Source organism: Capsicum annuum, chromosome 5 (genome assembly GCF_002878395.1).
Source record: "Capsicum annuum cultivar UCD-10X-F1 chromosome 5, UCD10Xv1.1, whole genome shotgun sequence".
NCBI classification, from domain to species: domain Eukaryota; kingdom Viridiplantae; phylum Streptophyta; class Magnoliopsida; order Solanales; family Solanaceae; genus Capsicum; species Capsicum annuum.
This window is the reverse complement of record NC_061115.1, coordinates 63,647,898-63,674,225: the sequence shown is the minus strand read 5'-3', so window position 1 is coordinate 63,674,225 and position 26,328 is coordinate 63,647,898.

Here is a 26,328-nt window from a genome sequence, read left to right as displayed (position 1 = left end):
AGAAATTGAAATGCAATCCAAGCTACCTATACTCACTACGTTCTGACTCAAGGTATCTACTTCTATATTTGCCACACTCAGATGATACAAGATAGAAATATGGTAATCATTAAGAAACTCCATCCATCTACGCTACCTAGAATTAAGCTCCCTCTTGGTCATAATAGACTAAATACGGCTATGATCAGTCTAAATCTCACAATCCACAATGTAAAGATAATGCCTCTAAATATTAAGCATGAAAACTATCGACGCCAACAGTAAATTATCCGTGGGGTAGTTGCATTTGTGCATCATAAGCTGGCTCAAATCATAGGTAATAACACGACCCTACTGCATGAAACATAGCTCAAACCAACACCGAAAGGATCATAATACATAGCAAATCTCTCACCATCTATAAGAAGAGCCAAAATAAGGACTGAAGTAAGAAAATCTTTGATATTTCAAAGCTCGACTCACAAATCTCATACCATTGGAAAGGAACCTCCTTCCGAGTCAGTATGGTCATAAGCACATAATCTATACCAAAACACTGGATGAATCAATTGTTATAACAAGTCAAGCATAAAGCTATGAACCTCTATCAGAGATGTATGTCTATCCTAATCATGAATAAACTCAATTATTATGTGGTCACCATAATCCTATCCTTAAATACCATATGCCCAAGAAATGTCTATGAATCAAGCCAAAAGTCACGCTTAGAGCACTTGGCAAAAACACATGATCTCTCATAGGCTAGAGCACCAGTCTCAATGGTTGCTCATGCTCCTTTCTATTTCTCGAATACAGAAGGATGTCATTGATGAACACAATCCTGAACAAATCCAAATAAGGTCTTAACACACAGTTTTGTCAAATACATGAATAAAGTTGGAGAATTAGTCAACTAAAAAGACATCACTAAGAAATCATAATTACCATAATAGGTTCTAAAAGCTATCATTGGATATCCTCAGCCTAAATCCTAAAATGATGATAACAAGACCTTAAATAAATCTTAAAAAACACTGCTACACCTTGAAGCTAGTCAAACAAGTCATTAATGCGAGGCATAGGATAACGGTTCTTTAATGTCACCTTGTTAAGCTTCCTATAATCAATACAAATCCATAAGTAACCATCATTTTTCTTACCAAAGAACATAAGAGAACCCAAAGGAGACATATACGGTCTAATAAAACCCTTACCAAGAATATCTTATAGCTAAAAATTCAACTTCTTAAGCTCAATAGCAGCTATATGGTAAGGTGATATAAAAATAGGTTGGGTGCCAAGCTCAAGATCAATAAGAAACTTAGTCTCACATACACTGGGAATACTAGGAAGAACTATTTTTAAAAGATTAGGAAACTTATGAACTATAGAAATAGAGTCAAGCGATGAACTCTCCAGACTAACATCACAAATATAAGTGAGATAAGTTTTGTAACTTCTAGAAATAAGTATCCTAGCATGAAAATAATACATAATCCCACTTGGCTAATGGTAAAATGTTCACTACCACACGCCCAGGGGTATGCCAAACATGGCTAAGGTAACTGTCCTTACAAAATAATCCATGATCGCATGATTGTGAGATAACCAATCTATGCCCATAACAACATCAAAACTGACCATTTCCAGAATAATAACATTAGCATTACTATCAACATCTCTAATAGTCAAAACACATAATCTAAATACCTAATTCACTTTTAAAAAAGCACCTACGAGATTACAAACATGCAATGGCAGAGAATATAAATCCCAAGATAATTCAAATCATGGAGCTTAATAAGTAGATATAAAAGAAAAAGTGGATCTTGGATCAACTAAAGCAAGGGCCGACTAATGATACACCAAAATTAGACCTATAACAATATCATTCAAAGGATCATCCGTGAGCCTAGCATGTACTGTATATAACTACCTATGTCTACCTCCTTGTTGGGCACCTGATCGATCTCCTATACTTTCTAATTGAGAACTACCTTGAGCAGCCTAAGAACTACCCTTATAACAAAAAAATCACTTTTAGCTGAGGAATAAACTATTCTAAAGAAGAAACACTTTGAGCCGAAGCAATAATAGCCTCTGACCAAGGCGATCACTGGGACTAGATGGGTGTGGAAAATATATACCATAAAAACATCTAAAGAGTTGCCTGAATAGTTCGACTAGGCTAACTCTAGGGATGATATAATGGGCACAAAGAATATATACCATAAAAACTTCAACCTCTAAATTGGGAACTACTACAGCTCCCACTTAAACTTCCCTAAAATCTTGGTCTCTTATCATTGTCCCTTTGGCCTCTAGATGAATCTCCTCTATCACCTGAGCATGATAAAAAACTTCAGCAAAAGACTTTCCTATAGGAACCAAACTCTAAGTAGACATCCAAAGAGGAAGTCTCAACTCTCAAGCAAAGCAACAAACCCTATCATACTCAATACCCAAAGTAGAAGTAAAATACTAAGACAACTCATGAAAATGATCCTCATAATCCATAACTAGTATGGACCCCTTCTCTATTCTTAAAAACTAATCTCTTAAGTAACCCCTAAGGTTGCGAGGAATATAGAAAATGTCAGAGAATTTAGTCCATATTAGAGTGGAAGATCTAGTTAGACTGGATCAATATGACCTCTCCACTAATGTCGAGCAGCCAAGTCCAACTAAAATATAGCTTAATATATGCCAGGAGTTTCATAAAGGCTTAAATTATGGAGCATATCCTCACAAATAATTACAAACTAATGCGCATCATTTCTTGGTGCACCAGAAAACCTAGGAGAAGCCATTCTCCCACAAATATTCTTCTCCTCAGTAGACATAGCAAACTGGAAACCATTAATGGAGCAACTATCAGCTGAGAAACTACTAGTGTAGAAGGAACCTCAAATATAAGAGCCTCAATACCACTCTAATTTATAGACTATGTATAATCAGTCTTTACAGCACCAACCAGCCCTAAAAATTAAACCAAAGCATATCTAAGCACTAAAAAGGAAATAAACCTCAGTGCAGCCTAGAATGGTACCTAGCCCACCACTAGATAGGGAGAAGTATCCCTAGTACAAGAGCAAGAATAGGGTTTAGAGGAGATCTTATATCATGACCCCTAACTAGGGACACATCTCGTGGTTTTCCACAATATTCAGCTCATCCACTAATAGAGATAGGATCCCAAGGCTCCTTCTTGAGAACCTTGTCTCGTGTAGCAGTAGCACATGTTGAGGCCATCTATGAAAGATTGAAGTCAAATGAATGCTTTATAAACAAACTCAAATACTTAGCACAAAATGATTACAAGAAGTAGAGAACTCCTAAAAATATTCTATAGTATCTCAAAGATAGGAAATAAACATCATTATTTTGATCTGCAGGGATTATGACCACCATGTAGTGTCTAGGGTACAAATTCAAGGTGTTACATACAGCATATTCATCTTTAACTTGATATTTACATATGGTATTTATGTGTCTACCACTTACTAGTTTATAGAAGTATTTTATCTCATAATTTAGAAATTTCACTATTCCTTATAGTTTATACATAAAGACATATTTTATATGCATATTTCAGCAAATGGTTTATGTCCTCCATTTTAAAGCAATATTTTAAGTACTTTCATGATTAGTGCATGTCCCACATACTCATTACATTAAAAAGTACTAACCACATATTTCTTTGGCTTAATTTCTTCATAATGTAGGTATTCATTATAGCCCACAACACCATGATTAGATAGAGCATAGCTTCCAGCTAGTACATTATGAGTTCTCTTAATTTGAGGACTCTAGTAAAACATAGCTCCAATATTATATGTTCTATTCAGTTGTATTGATTAAGGATAGCTGGGGGTCTTGTCCCAGCTACCTGTAGTTAGTATTAGTAGAGGCTTCATAGACAGTCAGTCAGAGTTGATGTATTTGACTTTCGCTTCCTTTTTGTATAATCCAATAATGCAAAATTTTTAAATAGCTTTGTATTGAATATGTTTAGCTAAAGACATCTCTTTCTCTTATTACTTCAACTTTTATGTATTTATTTTAGTTACTTATGAGTTATGCCAGTATCATGGGTTAGCTTCTGATCACTTGTGGTTCTAAGCGTTGTGTGACATCTAAAGGGTAGTCTCGGGGCGTTACATGAGGATATCATGTAATTTTTGGATAAGTGTCCAAATTTCCAGTAGATTAAGGTTGAGAACAAGAAACCTGCTGGTATAAATTAGGATATCAGTATTCCTACGTGGAAGTGGGAAAGGGTGAATATGAACTTCATTATATTGTTTCCTCGTACATGCCAATAGCATGACTCTATTTGGATTATTATAGATCGTATGATTGAACTAGCATATTTCCTACTAGTTCACAATTTAGATTTAGCCCAGGATTATGTTTGACTCTACTTGATGGAGTTAGTGAAGATTCCCTTTTATTATCATCTCTAACAGGGATACTTAGTTTACTTCATAGATCTAGAAGACATTTTATAAGGGTTTTGCAACCCCAGTTCATCTTAGTACAACTTTTCATCCACATTTAGATAGTCAAGTAGAGCAAACCATTCAAATCTTAAAAGACATGTTCAGAGTTGTATAATCAATTTAAAGGGTAGTTGGCATGCCCATTTGTCGTTGATTAAGCTTTGTTATAATAATAGCTATCACTCTAGTATTTAGATGGCACTATTTTGAAACACTTATGGTAGAAAAAACTTTATGATTGGAGATGTAGATCTCCTAGTGGTTGGTTTAAGCTGGGTGAAGCTACTTTGATTGGGCCTAATTCAATCCATGGGGTTGTGGAGAAAGTTTATCTAATTAGAAAAAGGCTAAAAATAGCTTAGAATCATCAAAAATCTTATACCGATATGAGGGGAAGGGAACTTGAGTTTGCAATTGGTGATATTGTTTATTGAAAGATTTGCATATGAAAGGGGTTATGATATTTGGTAAGAAAGGGAAATACAAACCCTGCTATATTTTCCCTTTGTGGATTTTTAGCCATATTAGCAATGTAGTGTATGAGTTAGACTTTCTTCCAGATTTGGCATTTGTGCATCCTATTTTTCATGTGTCTTTCTTGGTGAAGAAGTGTAACAGTTATCCATCTTAAATTATATCTTTTAAGAGTGTGGGTATTAAAGATAGTCTCTCTAATGAGGAGGTCCCAATAAGGATTCTAGACAATCAGGTACGTAAGTTGGGAAATAAGGAAGTCACCTTAGTGAAAGTTCTTTCGAGGAATCAGCTAGTTGAGGGAGCTACATGTGAAGAAGAAGAAGATATGATGACCAAAACATACATCTTTTTCATTCAAAATTAGATCTAGCTTGTGGTAATTGTTTGCTCTTAATTAATTCTCCCAATCTGGTGTTGTTGATTTACTCGCGTGTCATAGCATTAATTCATGAATTCAGCTCAACTTGTGTTTCAGTTATAGATTATGGAATAGTGTCAATTTTAGATCGTAGAATTTAGTGTTGGTATTGTAGATCTTTCTTTATCCTTTTACCTTTTTTAATTTTCATTTGGAGACGAATAACCCTAAGGGGAGATATAATAACACCCCAAAATCCAAACTAAGATAAGGCTTGGACTTCAATTGTACTTAGAACAAAGCTTAGTGATTTGATAGTATAAGAATTTATTTTGACTTAAATTACATTCACAAGTAACACCTATCTCATATCCAAGTTGAAAGTTCTTTTACCGATAAAATACTTGTATAAGATTTTTAGTATACTTAGAACAAAGCTTAGTGATTTGATAGTATAAGAAGTTATTTTGAAATAAATTACATACAAAAGTAACACCTATCTCATATCCAAGTCGAAAGTTTTTTTACCAATAAAATTCTTGTACAAGTTTTACAAGATTTTACTACAGCCAACTTCAAATGATTATAACTCTTAGACTACAAAGAATTTGTATCTTAAGACCCACCAAAAGAGATTTCTTTGAGTCTTTCTTCTAACCCATCAAATTTGTTGTTAACCCATTTTTGAAGCTAACAAGGTGTTTTAATTTAGCATTGTCAAACAATTTGGTTAGAAACAACAATTATAAGAGGTGATTGTCTACATGAAACCATGAAAAAATTCTAGCAAGTTGATAAAATTACCTCGTAGGAATAAAAGGAACCAACAACCATTGGTAAAACCAATGATTATTAGTTGAAATCATGGTTCCAATGTTGGATTGGCTTGGATACAAAACTACCAACCAAGGAAAAATCATTGGACGGACCAATTAGTCATCCCTTGGCTCATCTAATAGAGTACTGGAAGCCACCAATATAAGTCTGTAATCAATGAGCCAACCAATGATCGTTGGTAGATCCAATGACCATTGGAGGGTTCGTCCGTCACTGTATGCAAACATTTTAGTTATGGGTTTAGAGGATTATTCTAGTCTATCACCATTTTTTAAACCCCAAAAATATGATATTTTACCTATTCTAAAGCTAATTAATAATTCTAAATTAACCTAAATCCCTCATTCCCTAAGTATTCTATTAACACTTAGAAAATACAAAGAAAAAGAGGTGTTTTTCTTCTTAAAACAAGAAATAAGGTTTTTCAACTTCAAGCTCCAAATTCAAACATTTTGGCAATATTTCTACTCTCAGTTCTATGGGTTTTTATCAATGTGTACAATTGAGTCTTTGAGTTAACTCAATACATCAGTTTAATTCATTCCTTAGAGTTTATGGTTTCATGAACATTATGAACACCTTTGTACTTCAGCTTCTTATCATGAATGAGCCTTAAATTAATGTAGTCCATTAAATTTAGCATAATTGTGTAGTTGTAATCCATGAACCCTCAAAATATTGAATAATCCATATTTTTGGACTTTTTTAAAGAAATTCACCATCCTATTTAGATTATAGAATTGCCATAAATAGTTGTACCCTTCAAAGATGAAAGATTATAAACACTCGGTGACTTAGGATCTCATGTATTGTTAGTTGAACACTTACTCCTTCATGAGCATCTTATTTAGAAGAATTTAAGATAAATCACTTTGATTTCAGCATCAGAATACAAGTATTGTTGAGTTATGTAGTATAATCAGTCAATATTTAGTTGGGCACAAAATTTACCACCAATAGATGAATGAATAAAGGCTCACACATCAATTAGGTTGAAACCTTTAGTAGAAGTCCCTAAGTCTCTAAACTTGTAATGCCTCGAAAGTACCCCTAGACGTCACACGGTGCTTAAGACTATGAATAGTCCTAACTAAACCATAATGTGTACTTAACTTGAATGACACGAGAAGTGAATTAACATAGGTAGAATCTAAAGGTAAAAGATCTCATATATTAATAAAAGTCTTTAACTTGGAAGTCTTTATCAACTCTGTAAACTTAAAACATGAACAGTGTGACAAGCCTTTAATAATGACTACAGAGCCATTGGCATAGATCCCTGCTGACCCAAATGTAAATAGAAATTAAATAACTAGAACACTTCATCAACTAACAAGAGTCTAACAAATCAGGTCCTCAGACTATGAGGAATCACCAACCGTCGGGATGTAGGTGATGATGCCCATAGTCAATCTTGTGGCTGGAACAGAGCACCAAAACCTACATTATAAGACAATGTAGCACATAGACATATATATTGAGTTATTACCTCTAGAATGTACTAAGTATGTAGGGGTGAATGCATAATTAAAACAATAATTTAATATTCATATTAAACTTTCAAATAATGCATGCTAAGTATAAATGACACACCTTGATCTTGAATGAAAAAAAAGGATGCAAGATCATAAACAAGAGTATTGAAGCATAAGAATAACTTAGTGAGCCATAAAACTTAGATTCTAGAAGCTTTGATTCTTATTCTTTCTTTTATGAGTTTCTTGTAACCGACGTAAACCATGTGAGCTACTATGGATAACAATGTCTCACCCACATTAAGGAGAGTTGAGCTACCCTTGTCATCGAAATAGAACCTTAATCTTATGTGATCACTATACTTCATCCACATTGGAAAAAATCTTAACCTAAGGTGTCCATAGTGTCTAGGAATTTAGGATACGCTCATCTACATTAAGAAATCCAAAATACTTGTATGCTCATACTTTATGAAATCCACCTTAAAATAGCATAAGGGTTTATAGACTGAAAGCCAATGATGCTTCTCTTTCTATAAATCATAATAAGGATGAACAATTGTGGATTCCATATCATTTCTTAGGATCAAAAGATCAATCTTTTCTTTAAATAATGTAATAAAACTTATCAATGTAGTTTAAGAGCGTAATCTTATAGTAAACTCAATACTTGTACTTAGAACTTAGAATTCAAGCTTTAATTCATAGAAACTCATAAAAAAACATCATGCTGAATAGTCACCTTGAAATCGTTCAACAATCCCAGTAAAGCTAATTAAATTAAAAATAATAATATGAATCTTATAAGTAAAAACATGAACATATGCAATTCCTTATGCACATTAGGCTTTAATTATCATGGCAGTTTCATAATTTAAGAGTATGTCTAGTTGGGTGTCAACCCTAATTCAAAACTAGTAAATTTAATGTTAAAACCAAGCACTTTAGGAAGAAGGATGAAAGAGTAGCCTTGTTCATAAACCCCACTGTAACGCCCCGATTCGGTACCCCAGATACTACACGATGCTTACAACCCCAAAGGACCACAATCTAACCCATGACTGATATCTGTTGTGAGCACTGAAACATGATACTATAATAAATTTAGAATAATAGGCTAAAATACCATATGGTTCAAAATCTATAAAAAATAATAAAGTGTATCAACTAAAATAACAATCTATAAAACTGAATATTGTCTGAACTCTAGACTGAAAAGCCTCTAATCTGAAACTGTCTAAAAGTGGAGTTGATAGGACAATCCCCCAAATAACTCCATCTACTGAAATATTGAAATAAAATAATACTATTGATAGATAAGGAGTGAGTACTAAATCTACTACTGACTGAATCTGGATCTATATATGTGCGGTCAGGAACCTGAGCATCTAAACCTATGATATAAGATATCATAGCACAAAGAAAGAGTATGCACCAAATATGGAATGTACTGGTATGCTAGATGAGGTAAGGCTGCATGCAAGGGTTCATACGCATAAATAATAGCTGACTGAATGATATAGAGAAATTGAACATGAGAGTACGTGGATAATTTGAACTGCTGTAAATACTAAGCATGCAATATTGTGCATATATATATATACTGTAACTGAGCTATTTTGAAACTAAGTACTGAGTTTTGATATAGAGTAACTGATAATCTAAGATTTCTTATAACTGAGTTACTAGTACTGATTGACTGTATCTGATAGTCCTAATTCTATAAAACTGAACTGTGTTCTATTCTAAAGACTAAAATAAAAACTGCAAATGGTAATCATCTAACTGGCATGCCTCAAATAATATAAGATAACTGACTTGGGGTCAAATTTATAACCCTAATAAGAAGGATGTTAGTACCGCACCACGGGTAAAGACAACTGAAGAGATACCCTCATCTGCTAGGTACTCTAATGAGAATGATGGAACTCTCATTTTGCAGGTTAAAACACCTCATTAACCCTAAACTGGCAGGTTTGATACCTCAACCTATGATGTCTATGTAGATCTAGAATGTAAGGATTGCTTCTAAGGGTCACACCCTCTACTAGCAGGTAAGCCCCCATCTTTGGGTTCGCTTGGTGCAGAATCCTACTCCCAACTGAAAGACACTGAACTAGACTGGACTGATACTGAGTTTATTAAGTTTTTCTAAGTTCTATAACTGACTGAGTTCTATAGAGTTCTGTAACTGACTAAGAGTACTACTGATCATGACATGACTGAATACTATTTTGTAACTAACACTGGCTCTAGGTAAGCAGCTAAATTATCGGGTATTTAATACCCCCAGGACTTAATAGCATGAAAGGTAAAGCATGGCATGATCTTAAATAACATAACATGTTTTACTTATTCGTAATTCATCCATAGAGACATTTTATCAAACACTTGTAAGGCATCTACTTATTCATGAATGGGGAATACATGCTATCATGCTATCATGGCACTAATTCATCTATATAGGCATTTTATCAAACACATGGGGAGCATGCTTAGGTTATAAAATCATCAACATACACAGTTATCATGGCTGCATTAATCAAATTGTAAATTGAAGTGTTTATCATGAAGATCATGTAATTCAACATATATAATGATTAATTTCATGAAAGCTTGTAATTTAATCATGGACTAAGACCCAACAATGACATGAGCATGAAGTTTATTCAATTCAAACATAAAATTCATAAATCTGAGATCTTGTAAGTTTGAAAAGGGTTCTTGGAATTCATCGGTGAAGGGAACCTATGAATGAACACCTAACAGACCTTGGATTGTCATTTCTTGAAGACTATTGAAGGAATTCTTAGGCTTGTTCTTGATTTTTTGAAGCTAGGGTGTGTTTCCTTGAGAGAGAATACTTTGATTTTGGGGGAAAAGTTAATAAACAAATGATTTAAAATATTTTTTAGGGCTTTAATCTCACACATGGGCGAAATAAAATCATGAGAAAAAACTATTTTAACCCTGGACAAAATATTTAATTTTTGTCAAATTCTTTCCAAACTGGGCCTCTAGCGCGATACGCCATGATTGCGTCAGGCTACTGAAAATAGAAAATTGGGAACTTAGGGATTGGTATGACACGGTGGAATCACGGTGCCCCTTTGATTCTGTAATTTGGACTAATCAGATAGGGTGGGATCGTGTTGGTACACTAGAAATTGACAAATATGAAAATAAGTTTCAGCACGATGCACTGGTATCGCGTTATCTCACTGGAAACTGACAATTTTCATTTTGACATACTCCGCAATGCGCTACTGGCCTGAATGACAATATTTAATGACTAAAATATAAAATTGCAATAACTTCCTACCCGGTTATTGGATTTCGGTGAATTTTATATCGTTGGAGAGCTAATTGAATTTCCTACGCAATAGCAGGCTCTAAACTAAAAAATACTGTGTATTTACAAAATTTTACATTAGATAACTCATGGATTGAGAGTTAATTTAGGCTAGATAAATACAAGGTATTACATTATCTCCCCCTTGGGAACATTCGCCCTCAAATGAAACTGATTATGTTGAGAAACACTGATAGACTGAGCTGACACACTAAACATGCATATCTGATGCATGGAATACATGACTGAAGCTATAGATAAGCTGGGTTTTCATACTGAACATGCATATCGGATGCATGAGTATATGAATGAACTGATTCATGAATGCATGACTGAATATGCAACAAAAATGGATACCAAGTTATAATTATTGTTGAACATGGAACAGAGTACAGTTAAGGAATACTGTTACCTTAAGTTGGATCTGAGGTTACGGAGAAGAAGTGAGGGTACTAGGTCCTCATACCTGCTTTTATTTCCTAAGTAGATCCCTCTACAAACTGATTCCACCAAAGAACTTTGACTAAGGGGACTTTTTGTTCCTCACTCTGCGAATCTGATGATTGAGGATCTAGAATAGAACCTCTTTTAAAGAGAGATCCTTCTGAATATTTACATACTCTAAGGGGACTATGACTGCTTGGTCACCCTTGCATTTTTTTAGTAAGGAGACATGGAATACTAGATGTAATGAAGCTAGATCTGAAGGTAACTGGAGCTCATATGCCACCTTTCCAAAATGACTGTGAATCTTGTAAGGACCGATACATCGGTGACTGAGCTTTCCCTTCTTACCGAACCTCTTTACTCATTTCATGGTAGGGATTTCAAGTACATAAAATCACCAATCTAAAACTCAAGAACCTTTCTTCTCACATCTGTATACAATTTCTATTGGGATTGAGCATCCCAAAGTCTTCCTCTGATCAACTGAACCTTCTCTAAGGCATCAAACACTAGGTCAGGCCCTAATACTGCAGCCTCACTACCTCGAACCAACCAATTGGAGATCTGCATCTCCTACCATAGAGAGAGTCAAGTGGAGCAATCTAAATACTAGAATGATAGCTATTATTATATGCAAACTCGGTCAAAGGAAAGTGGACATCCCAACTACCCTTAAAATCAACAACGCATGCTCTTTCATATCTTTTAGAGTCTGAATGGTCCTTTCTGCTTTACCATCTATTTGAGGATGGAAGGTTGTACTAAGATAAATATGGGTACCAAAACCCATTTAGAATGCTTTCTAGAAATAAGTGGTAAATTAGGTACCTCTATCTGAGATAATGGATACTAGGACTCCATGTAACCTGACCAACTCTTTAATATAAAGTTTGGCATAGTCCTCGGCAGAATAAGAGATATGGACTAGAAAGAAATGAGCTTATTTGGTCATCCTATATATGATAACACATATAGAATCATGTTGATGACGAGTACGAGGCAAACCCGTCAAAAAGTTCATGCTCACTTCTTCTCATTTCCACGTGGGAATACTGAAATCTTGCATGGACCCACTAGAATTCTGGTGCTCAATCTTAACTTGCTGACATATAGAATATTTAGCTACTAATTATGTAATATCCCTCTTCTTCCCACTCCACCTATAGATCTCCCATAAATCATAATACATCTTAGTGGTATCTGAATGAATAGAGTAACGTGCACCATGCGCTTCTAAAAAATTCATTAATTCAAGTTGTCTACACCTGGCACACATAGCTGACCCAGGAAATGCAAAATACTATCTCCCCTTAGGAGAAAACCTCTAGTTTGTAATCTCTGACTGACTCTTTTAGATTAACAAGACTAGGATCTCTATCTTTTTTTTCCTTTACCTCAGAAACTAGAGAAGATTCGGAATTGTTCTATACCCATACACTATTTTCTGCTGAATCAACTAAGAGGATACCTAGTCGGGAAAGCTGATGAACTTCCTAAACTAACTTATTCTTATCATCCTCAACATGAGTAATACTACCCATAAATAATCTACTGAGAGCATCATCCACTACATTAGCCTTGCCCGGATGATAAAGAACACTCATGTCATAATCATTGAATAACTCTAACCACCTTCTCTGACAAAAATTTAAATCTTTCTGAGTAAAGACATATTGCAAGCTCTTGTGATCTGTGAACACATCTACATGCACCCCATAAAAATAGTGCCTCCAAATCTTTAAGGAAAGCACTACAACTACTAACTCAAAATCATGAGTTGGATAATTCTTCTTATGGGGTTTAAGATATCTATAGGCATAGGCTATGACCTTACCTCTCGAAATAAAGAGACAACCCAAAACTACTCTAGATTTATAACAGTACACAACAAACCCATCTGAACCATCTGGTAGTGTCAAAACTGGGGTTGAGGTGAGTCGAGTCTTTAGCTTCTGAAAACTCTTCTCGCAAGAATCTGACCACTGAAACTGGACTTTCTTCTGAGTCAATCTTGATATAAGGGATGCAATAAAATAAAATACTTTAAAAAACCAATGGTAATAGCCAGCTAAACCTAGGAAACTCCTGATATCTACTGGAGAGATTGGTATAGGCCAGTATCTCATCGCTTTGGTCTTTTGAGGATCAACCCTAATGCCATTACCAGAAATAATATGACCAACGAACGCTACTAATATTATCCAAACTTTGCAGTTCTAAATTTAGTGAACAACTGATGAGTTTTGATAGTCTAAAGTACGATTTTGAGGTAGTCTACATGATCACTCTTTCTACGAGAATAGAAAGAATGTCATCAATGAAGACTATAACAAACATGTCCGAGTACTTCTTGAAAAAGTGGTTCATTAAGTTCATAAAAGTTTTTAGGGAATTAGTAAGACCAAAGGAAATGACTAGAAACTTGAAGTGACCATACCTAGTTCAGAAAGCTATTTTCCAAATGTCACATTCTCTTACCCTTAGCTGATGATAGCCTAATCTGAGGTCTATCTTAGAAAAGTAAATAGCGCCCTGAAGTTAGTCAAACAAGTCATTGATTTTGTGAAGTGGGTATTTGTTCTTAGTTGTGACTTTGTTCAACTGACGATAGTCGATACGAATTCTGAGAGAACTATCTTTCTTACACACAAATAGAATTGGTGCAACCTACAGGGAAACACTAGGCCTGATGAATCCTTATCTAGGAGATCTTTTAACTATTCCTTTAACTCTCTGAGTTCTACTGGAGCCATTCTATATGGTACAATAGATATGGACTAAGCATCTAGAAGAAGGTCTATTCTGAAATCTATTTCCCTTTTGGGAGGAACTCCAGGAAGATCTTCCAGAAATATATCTGAGAATTCATTTATTACTGGAACTTACTCAAGATTAGGAGTCTCTGAACTAGAGTATTTGAATCTTACTAAATAATAGACACACCCATTGGATATTATTTTTCTTGCTCTAAAGTATGAAATTAACTGACTCTTAAGTGTTATAATACTACCCCTCCATTCAAGGATTGGTTTATTTGAAAACTAAAACTGAACAATTTTACTTCAACAATAAACTGAGGCATAGCATGAATAGAGTCAATCCATGCCGATAATGACATCAAAATCTATCATCTCTAATTCTACTAAGTCTGCTAAAATGACTTTCTAAGATATCATAACCGTACAGTTCTTGTATACCTGTCGGGCTATGATGGACTGACCCACTAGGATAGAGATTGAGAATGGCTCTGCTAAGACTTTTGGTTTAAGTTTAATGCCAACTGCTATGTTTGGTGTTAGGAAATACAGAGAAGCTTATGGATCTAATAAGGCATAAATATGTAAATAGAATATCTATAACATACCAGTGACCACTTCAGAAGAAATTTCCTAATCTTATTTGGACTGAAGTACAAAAAGCCTATATGAGTGCTACTCACTGGTGGCACAGGAAGCGACACCCTACTGATTCAAGTAATTGAACTGAGCTAAAGGACGATTATACTAACCCTGAGTACCTGACTGAGGGCAATCCCTTACTCTGTGGCCTAGCTTGCCGTAACAAAAGCAAATATCATTGCCATCTCTGGAGACACCCTGGTGGTTTCTATCATATTACTGACACAGAGGATTTGTTTGAGCACTCCTGATATTACCTTAAGATTTAGAGCCTGGTGCCCTATCTTTGTTACTATTTCCAAACTTAGGTACTGGAGAACTAGCTAAGGAAAGAGCTGGAACTGAAGAATTTGGGAAAAATTGGGAACGGTTACCACCCTCTAACTTAGGTTGATTAAAATTGAAGCTACGTATTCTAACTCTCTTGTTCTACCTCTCTCTTTCTCTAATCTTAGCCTTTTCTATCTGCTGAACATGGACAATGTGCCTGGATATGTCTATCTCATTAATCAACATCATTGTTCTACACTCCTTAACCATACTATCTGACACCCTAGATACAAACTTTCTCATTCAGGACCTAATGTCTACCACTACATATGGAGCATACCTGACTAACTAAGTAAACTTGAGGGAATACTTTTTCACGCTTATACTTCGTTGCCTGAGGTTGATAAACTCTAAAACCTTGGTTTCTCTCAGCTCTAAGGGAAAAAATCTATCAAGGAAGGCAGTAGTAAACTCTCCCACTCTAAGGGCTCTGCATCTGTGCCCCTGTCTACCTTCCACTGCTTAAACCATGTATGAGCTACATCTTGTAGATAATAGGCAGCTAGCTCAGTACTCTCACTTGATGTTACTCTCATTATATCTATGACTTTCTAAACCTGATCGATGAACTCCTGTAGATCTTCTTCTGACTTAGATCCTGAGAATAAGGGAGGATTCATTTGGGTAAAGTCCTGAATCCTAGCTGCAGTAGTATTGGCCACTAGGTTAGCCAGAACAGCAGTTGGTTGTTCATTCTAAGATGCTATCAAATTAGATAGAGTCATGAATGCAGCTCAAAATTCTACATGAGATAAGTGCTCATCTAAAGGATCTGCTTGGATGACATAAGGTGCTGACTATTCCTGATTCTTCTTTCATTAGTCTTTTTAGGAGCCATGTTCTATAAATAAAAGAAAGAAATGGATTAGATTGATTGTTTAACTGGAACTCATGCTCACTCATATGACACGAATACTAAAAGAAGGGAACCTTGTTCCTAAAACATATCACATCCTCCTATCCATAAGTGTGGTGCGCTACACACACATGCACAAGACTTACTAGATGCTGCTTTCAAAATTTCTAGGAAACTATTTTACCTTAGGCTTTGATACCAAGTTTATAACACCCTGAGTCTGTACCCCAGATGCTACATGTTGCTTACGACCTCGAAGGACCATAAGCTAACTCATGACTGATATCTGTTGTGAGCACTCAAACATGATACTTAATAAATATGAAATAATAGGTTGAAATGCCATAAGGTTCAAAATTTGTTATTACTGATAAACTGCTTCAATTGAAATAACAATCTATAAAATTAAATACTGTCTGAACTCTAGTCTAAAAATCCTCTAGTCTGAAACTATCTAAAAGTAGAGTTGATGGTACAATCCTCCAACTAACTCAATCTACAGAAATACTGAGTGTACTGAAATAATGAAATGAAAGAATATCCTCGATAGATGAGGACTCATTACTAAATCTACTGCTGGCTGAATCTAGATCTATATATGTGCGGTCAAGAACCTAAGCATCCAAACCTACGATTTAAGACATCATGGCACAAAGAAAGAGTATGTCTCAGTACGTGGAATGTACTGGTATGCTAGATGAGATAAGGATGAATGAAAGGGTTCATATGCATAAACAATAACTGACTGAATGATATAGATAAACCGAACATAAGAGTATATGGATAATCTAAACTACTGCAACTACTGAGCATGCAATACTATGGATATATATATACTGTCACTGAGCTTTTCTGAAGCTAAGTACCGAGTTCTGAAATAGAGTAACTGATAATCTGAGATTTTTTATTACTAAGTTACTAGTACTGATTGACTGTATCTGACAGTCCTAATTCTATAAAATTGAACTGAGTTCTATTCTAAAGACTGAAACTCAAACTATGGGAGGTAATCATCTAACCGACATACGCTAAATAAGAAAAGATAACTAAGTTGGGGTCCAATCTGTAACCCAAATAGGAAGGTTGTCAGAACCGTGCCATGGGTAAAGAAACCTAAAGAGATACCCTCATCTGGCAGGTACTTTAATGAGAATGGTGGAACCCTCATCTGGCAGGTTAAAACACCTCATCAACTGTCAACCGAAAGGTTTGATGACTCAACCTATGTCGGTTACGTAGTTCTGGAATACATGGATTGCTTCTAAAGGGCACACCCTCTACTGGCAGGTGAGCCCCCATCCTTGGGTTCGCTAGGTGCTGAATCCTACTCCCAACTGAAAGACACTAAACTGAGTATACTGAACTATAATGGAACAATACTAAGTTTATTGAGTTTTCTTGAGTTCTGTAACTGACTGAATTCTATTAAGTTCTATAACTGATTGACAGTACTAATGATTGTAACATAGCTGATACTATTCTGTAACTGACACTGACTCTAGGTAAACAGATAAATTGTCATTTATTAAATACCCCCAGGACTTGATAGCATGAAAAGTAAAACATAGCATGATCTTCAATAACATAACATGTTTCACTTGTTAGTAATTCATCCATAGAGACAATTTATCAAACACTTATAAATCATCGACTTATTGATGAATGGGGAATATATGCTATCACGTTATAATGGCACTAATTGATCCACATAGGTATTTTATCAAACACATGGGGAGCATTCTTAGGTAATTCAACCATCAACACACATAGTTATCATGGCTACATCAATTAACTTGTAAATTGAAGGGTTTATCATGAAGATCATGTAATTTAACACATATAATGATTAATTTCATGAAAGCTTGTAATTTAATCATGGACTAAGACCCAATAATAACATGAACATGAATTCAATTGAATTTAATTCTATTCAAACGTAGAAATCATAAATCTAAGATCTTGTAAGTTTAAAAAGGGTTCTTGGAATTCATGGGTGAAGGGAACCCATGAATAAACACCTAACATACCTTTGATTGTCAATTCTTGAAGACTCTTGAAGGAATTCTTAGGATTGTTCTTGATTTCTTGAAGCTAGGGTTTGTTTCCTTAAGAAAGAATGCTTTGATTTTCGGGGAAAAGTTAATGAACAAATGATTTAAATATTTTTTAGGTCTTTAATCTCAGACCTGGGCGAAACAAAATCTTGGGCAAAGACTGTTTTAACCTTGGATGAAACATTTAATTTTCATCAAATTTTTTTTGAACTAGACCCCTGGTGCTATGCGCCATGATCGCGTCGGGCCACTCGAAATAGACAATTTGGAACTGAGGCTTGGTACGATGCAGTGGAATCGTGGTGACCCTTTGATTCTAAAATTTGGACTCATCGTGACACTGTGGGATTGCATTGGTACACTGAAAATTGACAAATGTTAAAATAAGCTGCGGATATCACGATATCTTACTAGAAACTGACAATTGTCATTTCGACATACTCCACCATGCACTACTGGCTTGAATGATGGTGTTTAATGACTGAAACTCTGTACCCGATTATCAGATTTAGGAAAATTTTATATCGTTCGAAAGATAATTGAATCTCTTATGTAATGGCAAGCTCTAAATTAAAAAATACTGGGTATTTAAAAAATTTTATATTAGATAACTCATGTACTGAGAGTTAGTTTAGGATATGGAAATATGGGGTATTACACACACATACCTAAATTTTCTTGACTTGTGAAGATAGTTTGAACCTTGAGACTTGTAAGATAAATTTTGGATGGGGAGCAGTAATCTTGATATTCTTGAAGATGAGAGGAGGTATGTCTTGTTATTTGATTGGAAAGAGGAGAAAAATAACACCTCTTTGTGGGTTATAGGTAATGGGAAGAAGTTACAAGAGAGGAAACACCCAGAAAGACCTTAGCTAAACTTTACAGAAGTTGATCGTTAGTTCTTACGAGTCCACCATATGACTTGTATGGAAGGGTACAACTTAGCATTCATGACTCGTAAGCTTGACTATTACAAGGGTAGCACACACTAACCAATATATGAGTCAAATCTTATGAATCGTTACTTATCTATATGATTTGGTATCCGTCAACCATATCTTGGACAAAACCTTAGGGAAACTATGATGTTGTACTTATAACTCCTCGTCATAAGTCTCTTACCTTTCTTGATGAATTCTAGGATCAACTCGTACCTTAGATAGATTTCACATTACTCTACACTGATATGGGTATGACTCCCTATAAATGAGTTATATGATGTATGTATAACTTAAGGGGATGAGTCTACGATGTACAGTAGATCCCCAACATAGAATATTACAGCATCACCTCTTTGGAAATGTTTGTCCTCGAATATGATTCATCTAGGATTGGGATTTGGACAAGAACTACACATTCAGAAAATTTACAACCAAGCTTATCACAACCACAAGGATTTAGCTTTTCACAACATAGGATCACTTAAACAAACTTAAGGAGAAAGCATTTGCCAAAAAACACCAGTTTACTTTAGGTAGGAGCTAGATTGAGGAAAATAGATGTGGATACTTTGTCATCATGTCTGCTTCTACTTCCTAAGTGGGCCTTTCAACCAACTAGTTTCTCCAAAGAACTTTTACTGAAGCTACTTCCTTATTCCTTAGCCTTCCGACATGTCTATCAAGTATTTCGATAGGAATCTCATCCTACAACAAGTTATCCTTAACCCCAATATTCTATAAGTTAACTACTAAGAATGGATTTATAATTCACTTCTTAAGCATCGAAACATACAACACAGGGTGATCTGCAGCTAACTCTAATGAAAGATTCAATTTGTAAGCAACCTTTCCTATACGCTTCACTATCTCATAGGGACCAAAAAATTATGGACTCAACTTCTCTTTTGTCCTGAATATTATTATCCCCATTATATGCTACACCTTCACAAATACCCAATTGTGTACTTCAAACTTTATCTCTCTTCTTCTTACATTAGCATACAATTTGTAACGGCTCTGAGCAGTTTCCAATCTCTCATGAACCAGCTGAACCTTTTCCATAGCTTTATGAACAGAATCCAGCCCAATCAAGAATGTTTCACCAACCTCAATCCAAACTATAGGTGATCTGCATCTACGCCCATATAATGCTTCAGATAGAGCCATCTGAATACTAGCATGATAACTATTATTGTATACAAACACAAGAAAAGATAGATGGTCATGTCAACTTTCTTTAAAGTATCAGACACACATCCTCGATATGTCTTCTAATGTCTGAATTGTACACTCAGCCTAACCATCAGTCTATGCATGAAAAGCAGTACTAAGCTTAACCTTTGTACCAAGGCCCTTTTGAAAAGACTGCCAAAACTTAAAGTAAACTATGTGCCTCTATCTCAAATGATGGATATGGGTATCCTATGAATCATTACTAAATCACGAACATACATCTTGGCATAATCTCTCTACGGTATCTAAAATCTTAAAAGTTCTTACTTAGTTATTCAGTTTACTATCACCCAAATTAAATCATGCTGATATCTTGTATAAGGCAACCATGTGATGAAATCCATAGTCATTACTTCCCACTTCCAAGTGTGGATATTGATATATTGCAGCATACCACCCGGTCTATGGTGTTCAACTTTAACTTGCTGACAATTGGGATATTTTATGCTACAAATTTGGCTATATCACTCTTAATACCATTCCACCAATAAATTTTTTGTAAGTCGTGGTACATGTTAGTAGCACTCAGATGAATAGAATGCCTCAAATCATAAGCCTTGGCTAGTATCCTTTCCCTCAACCTATCTACATTCAGAACACAAAGTTTGCCTTGATAGCACAATACCCCATCTCTGCACTGGGAGAAAACCTCAACCTTCTTCTGCTGGACTGCTTATAATATCTGGCTAAGTATAGGATCATTCTGTTATTTCTCCTTCAATTCCACTGTCACATATGATTCTAAACCGTTCTGAACTACAACTCCTTCATCATCAGTGTCGGGTAAACATAACCATAGGTGGGCCAATCTATGCACTTCTTTAGCCAACTCTCATTCTTCCTACTTCATATGAGACACACTACCCATAGACAACCTACTTAGTGCATCTTCCACTACATTCTCCTTAGCCAGATGATAAAGCACATTCATGTCGTAATCTTATAACAACTCCAACTACCTTAACTCATAAAAATTTAGCTCTTTTTTGAAAATATGTATTGACGACTCTTACGGTTAGAGAAAATATTAACATGTACACCATAAAGTATGTGCCTCCAAATTTTTAAATCAAAAACCACAGTAGCTAACTCAAAATCATGAGTTGGGTAATTCTTTTTGTGATTATTTAGTTATCTGGAGGCATAAGCTATCAATCTCCCATTTTGTATCAATACACAGGATAATGCAACCCTGGAAGAATCACAATATACTATGAATCTGCTTAACTCTTCTGGTAAGGCTAACACTGGTGCCAAAGTCAATCTATCTTTCAACTCTTAGAAACTCTTCTCACACTTATCCAACCATACAAACTTCACTTTCTTTTCGGTCATCATATTCAATGGTGCGGCTATAGATAAGAACCCTTCAACAAATCTTCTATAATATCTAGACAAACCCAAAAAGCTTTGGATATCAAATGGAATGATGGGTCTAGTCCAGTGCATTAGTCTTCTGAGGATCTACATGAACACCACCCCCTGAAATGACATGCCCCAAAAAGGTAACAAGTTCCAACCAAAATTCACATTAACTAAACTTTGCATACAATTAACGGTTCTAGAGGGTCTACAATACTATTCTCAAATAGACTATATGCTCCTCCTCACTCCTAGAATACACCAGTATGTCATCTATAAGAATAATGACAAATATGTCCAAGTACTGCCTGAAGACCTTGTTAATCAAATTCATGAAAGCTGCAGGAGCATTTGTCTGTCCAAACAACGTAACCACAATCTTAAAATATCCATACCTCATTTGTAAAGATGTTTTCCAAATATCTTTCTCCCTAACTTTTAACTGATGGTATCCTAACCTAAGGTCAATCTTTGAGAACCACCCGGCACCCTGAAGTTGATCGAACAAATCATTGATTCTAGGAATAGGATACTTATTCTTGATGGTAACCTGGTTTATATATCTATAGTCTATACACATTCTGAGAGTACCATCTTTCTTATGCTCGAAGAGGACTTGATCACCCAACGGGGAATAAATAGGTCTTATGAAACTTTTATGTAAGAGGTCCTTAAGCTGCTCCTTTACCTCTTTAAGTTAATCGAATCCATATGATATAGAGGGATTAAGATGGGAAGAGATCAAGAAGAAAATCAATATCAAATTTTTTTCTCTATCTGGAGGTACCCCGGGCAGATCTTCAGGGAAAACTTTAGGAAACTCACTAACTATACGGACTGATTGAACTGTTGGGGTTTCAGACTTAGTATCTCTTACAAGATCTAAATTATACATAAACCCCTTTGATATTAACTTTCTATCCTTAAGATAAGAGATGAACTGACTTTAGGAGACACAAAACTACCCTCCACACAAAAACTGCTTCTTTAAGAAACTAAAACGTCACCACATAGGTGCGGTAATCTATTGATGAATATGATAAATAGATCCAATCCATGCATAGAATGACATCAAAGTCTACCATCTCTAAATAGATCCAATCCATGCATAGAATGACATCAAAGTCTACCATCTCTAACTCTATTAGGTCTGCTAGTGTGTCTTTATGGAGGACGGTGATAGGACACATCTCATAAACTCATCTAGAAATAATTGATTCACCCACGAGGGTGGAAACTGAGAAAAGCTTAGAGAGATTTTTAGGACCTACCCCATAATTTAAAGTAATTAATTGAATTACATAAGAAAGATTTGATCTTGGGTCTAATACATATATATATTTAGGTGAAAGGCAGAAGCATACCAGTGACAACATTTGGTGAGCTCTCTTACTTCTGACAGAATAGTAATGCATATAACCAATTGTGGCACTGACCGCTATTAGTATATGATGATGTGCCCTTTGGAGAGACTGGGTGACCTGGCTTATCTAGTGCATTTGTAACCTGAGTCACAGGACAAAAATCCATACAACCAATCACCCTACCTACTTATCTTGACTACTAAATCAAATACCCTAGTAACAAACTTACTCATATGAGCTCTAGATTCAGATAACAACTCGGGAACATGCTTAAACAATTGAGTTAACTTATTATAGTACTCTTTCACTCTCATAGAGCCCTGCCTCAGGCTTATGAACTCCTCCACCTTAGCCTACCTTATCTCTAGTAGAAAGAACCTATCTAGAGAAAAAATTCTCAAACACTTGACAACTCATAGAAGTTGTATTCCCACCTCTACCTTCCTTTGACATAATAATACAGTCATAAGCAATATCCTTTAGCCTATAGGATGCTAACTTTACACTCTCCTCTTCAGTAATATGTATATCTGAGTAATCTTTCTTATCTTATCAATAAAGAGTAAAGGACACTTATCCACCTTTGACCCATGGAACTCAGGTGGATTCATTCTCAGAAAATCCTGAATCTAGGTTGTAGCTAAATTACCATTTTGCAAAAGTAGAACTATTGGATGTTGGTTTCCCTAAACATTGGCATTTACAACTTGGGCCAATGCTTAAAAGGAAGCCCAAAATTTAGCATTAGATAATCTCATTCTGTGGATCAGCCTGCAGTGGTGGTTGATCACTATTTTTGCGTGCACTAATTCAACAAAGAGGCATACTCTATCACATAAAATCACAAATTAAGGTAGATAGAGACAACTATATGGATAATAAATTATGAAAGAAATGATGATTCCTAACTCATTTCATAGCATCTTTCTCATAAATGTGGTACACTTCACATCCATGATCAAGACTCTATGGTACAAGGCTTGTCTGACTCCCTAGGACTCTTTAGAACCTTAGGCTTTGATACAAAGTTTGTAAAACTCTGGAAGTACCCCCTGGACGTCACACAGTACTCAAGACTACAAAGTCTTAAGATAACCTATAATGCTTACTTAACTTGAACACACATGAGAAGTGAACTAATACAGGTAGAAACTAAAGGTAAACGGTCTCATATATAAATAAAAGTCTTTAACTTGGAAGTCTTTGTCAACCTTATAAACTAAAAACATAAATAGTCTGAAAAGCCTCTACTCATGACTTGAGAGGCACTGGGATAGACCCCAGCTGACCTAAACATAAAAAGAAATAAAATAACTAGAATACTTTATCAACAAACATGAGTCTGATAAACTGGGTCCTCAGACCTATTAGGACTCACCAATAGTCAGCTTTCAGGTGATAATGCCTGTATTCAATCTTGCTATTAGAAGCGAGCATCATAACGTACATTATAAGATAATGTAGCACATAGACATATATATGGGTCAGTAACTCTTGAATGTAATGAGTATGTGGGGGTAAATGCATAAGCAAAAAAATAATGGAATATTCGTATAAACTTTAAAATAATGCATGCTAAGTATAAAAAAAGCACCTTGAGATTGAATATAAACAAAAGGTTGCAAGATCATAAACATGAGTAATGAAGCATAAGAATAACTTTGTGAGCGATAAAACTTAGTTTCTAGAAGCTTTACTGCTTATTCTTTCTTTTGGGAGTTTCTTCTAATAGACATAAACCATGTAAGCTACCATAGAGTCCAACATATTACCCATGTTGTGAAGAGATTATCTACCCTTCCCATCAAAATAGAACCTATTCTTAAGTAATCACCGTAATTCATCCATATTTGGAAAAAGCATAACCTATGGTGACTTGTAGTTTATAGGAATTTAGGATACGCTCAACCGCATTCCCTTCTCGGTGCTAATTATTACTCCTAGAAAACTTATATACTCATACTTTAAGAAATCCACCTTAAATTAGCATAAGGGTTTATAGACTAAAAGTCAGATATGTTTCTCTTTCTTAATATTAATTAGGATGAACAACCGGGAATATAATATCTTATCTTAGGATCAAAAGATCAATATTTTCTTTAAATCATGTCATAAAACTTATCAATGGTGCTTAAGAGCATAATCTTCTTGTAAACTCAATACTTGTACTTAGAACTTAGAATTAATGGTTTAATTCATAGAATCTCATAACAAAACTTTACGATCAATAGTTACGTTGAAATCTTTCAACAATCCAAGCCAAGATAATGAAATTAAAAATCATAGTATGAATCTTATAAGTCAAAACATAATTATATGCAATTCCTGATGCACTTAAAACTTTCAATCTCATGGTACTTTCATAATTCAAGAGTATGGCAAGTTGGGTATGAGCCATAATTCAAAATAAGTAAATTCAATCTTAAAACCATGTACTTTGGGCAAAAGGATAAAAGAGTCACCTTGTTCATAAACCCTACATACCTAAATTTTCTTGATTTGTGACGAGAGTTTGAACCTTGAGACTTGAAGGATGAATTTTGGGTGAAGAGACCAAATCTTTATGTTCTTAAAGATGGAAAGAGGTAAGTTTTGTTAATTTATTGTAAAGAGAAGAAAATAATGCCTTATTGAGGGTTATAGGTCGTGGGTGGAAGTTATAAGAGAGGAAAAGACAAAAATCCCTAAGATAAACTTTACAAAAATTATTCGTCATCTCTTACGAGTCTACCATACGACTCGTATGGAAGGGTACAACTTGGCATTTATGACTTATAAGCTTGATAGTGACAAGGATTGCTCACACTGACCAAAATACATATCAAACCTTATGACTCATTACATGTCTATATGATTTAGTATCATTCAACCATATCTTAGATAGAACCTTAGGGAACTATTCGGTTGTACTTATGGCTCCTCTTCATAAGACTCATACCTTTATTGATGACTTCTAGGATCAACTTGTACCTTAGATAAATGTTGCATCACCCCATACTGATATAGGTACTACTCCCTATATATGAGTCATATGATGTACATACGACTCAAAGGGATGAGTCATATAATGTATAGTAGCTCACAAACACGGAGTATTACAAAACTACGGCCCCATCGTATGTTCAAATGAGTCATGCCTGACCAGTCTTGATACCTTGGTCCTTTTGGACATCAATATAGTTTATCCACACCATTCCTTGCCAAGGTACAAAGCATTCATTTATATAGGGTTACAAGTTGGACTCCATTTAGATCACAAAGAGTATATTGGTTATAAATAACGCCCAGAGATCAGACTCAAACATTATGTGACCTTATATTTAGTTTATTCAACATGTTATTATCTAATTACTTGTTTAT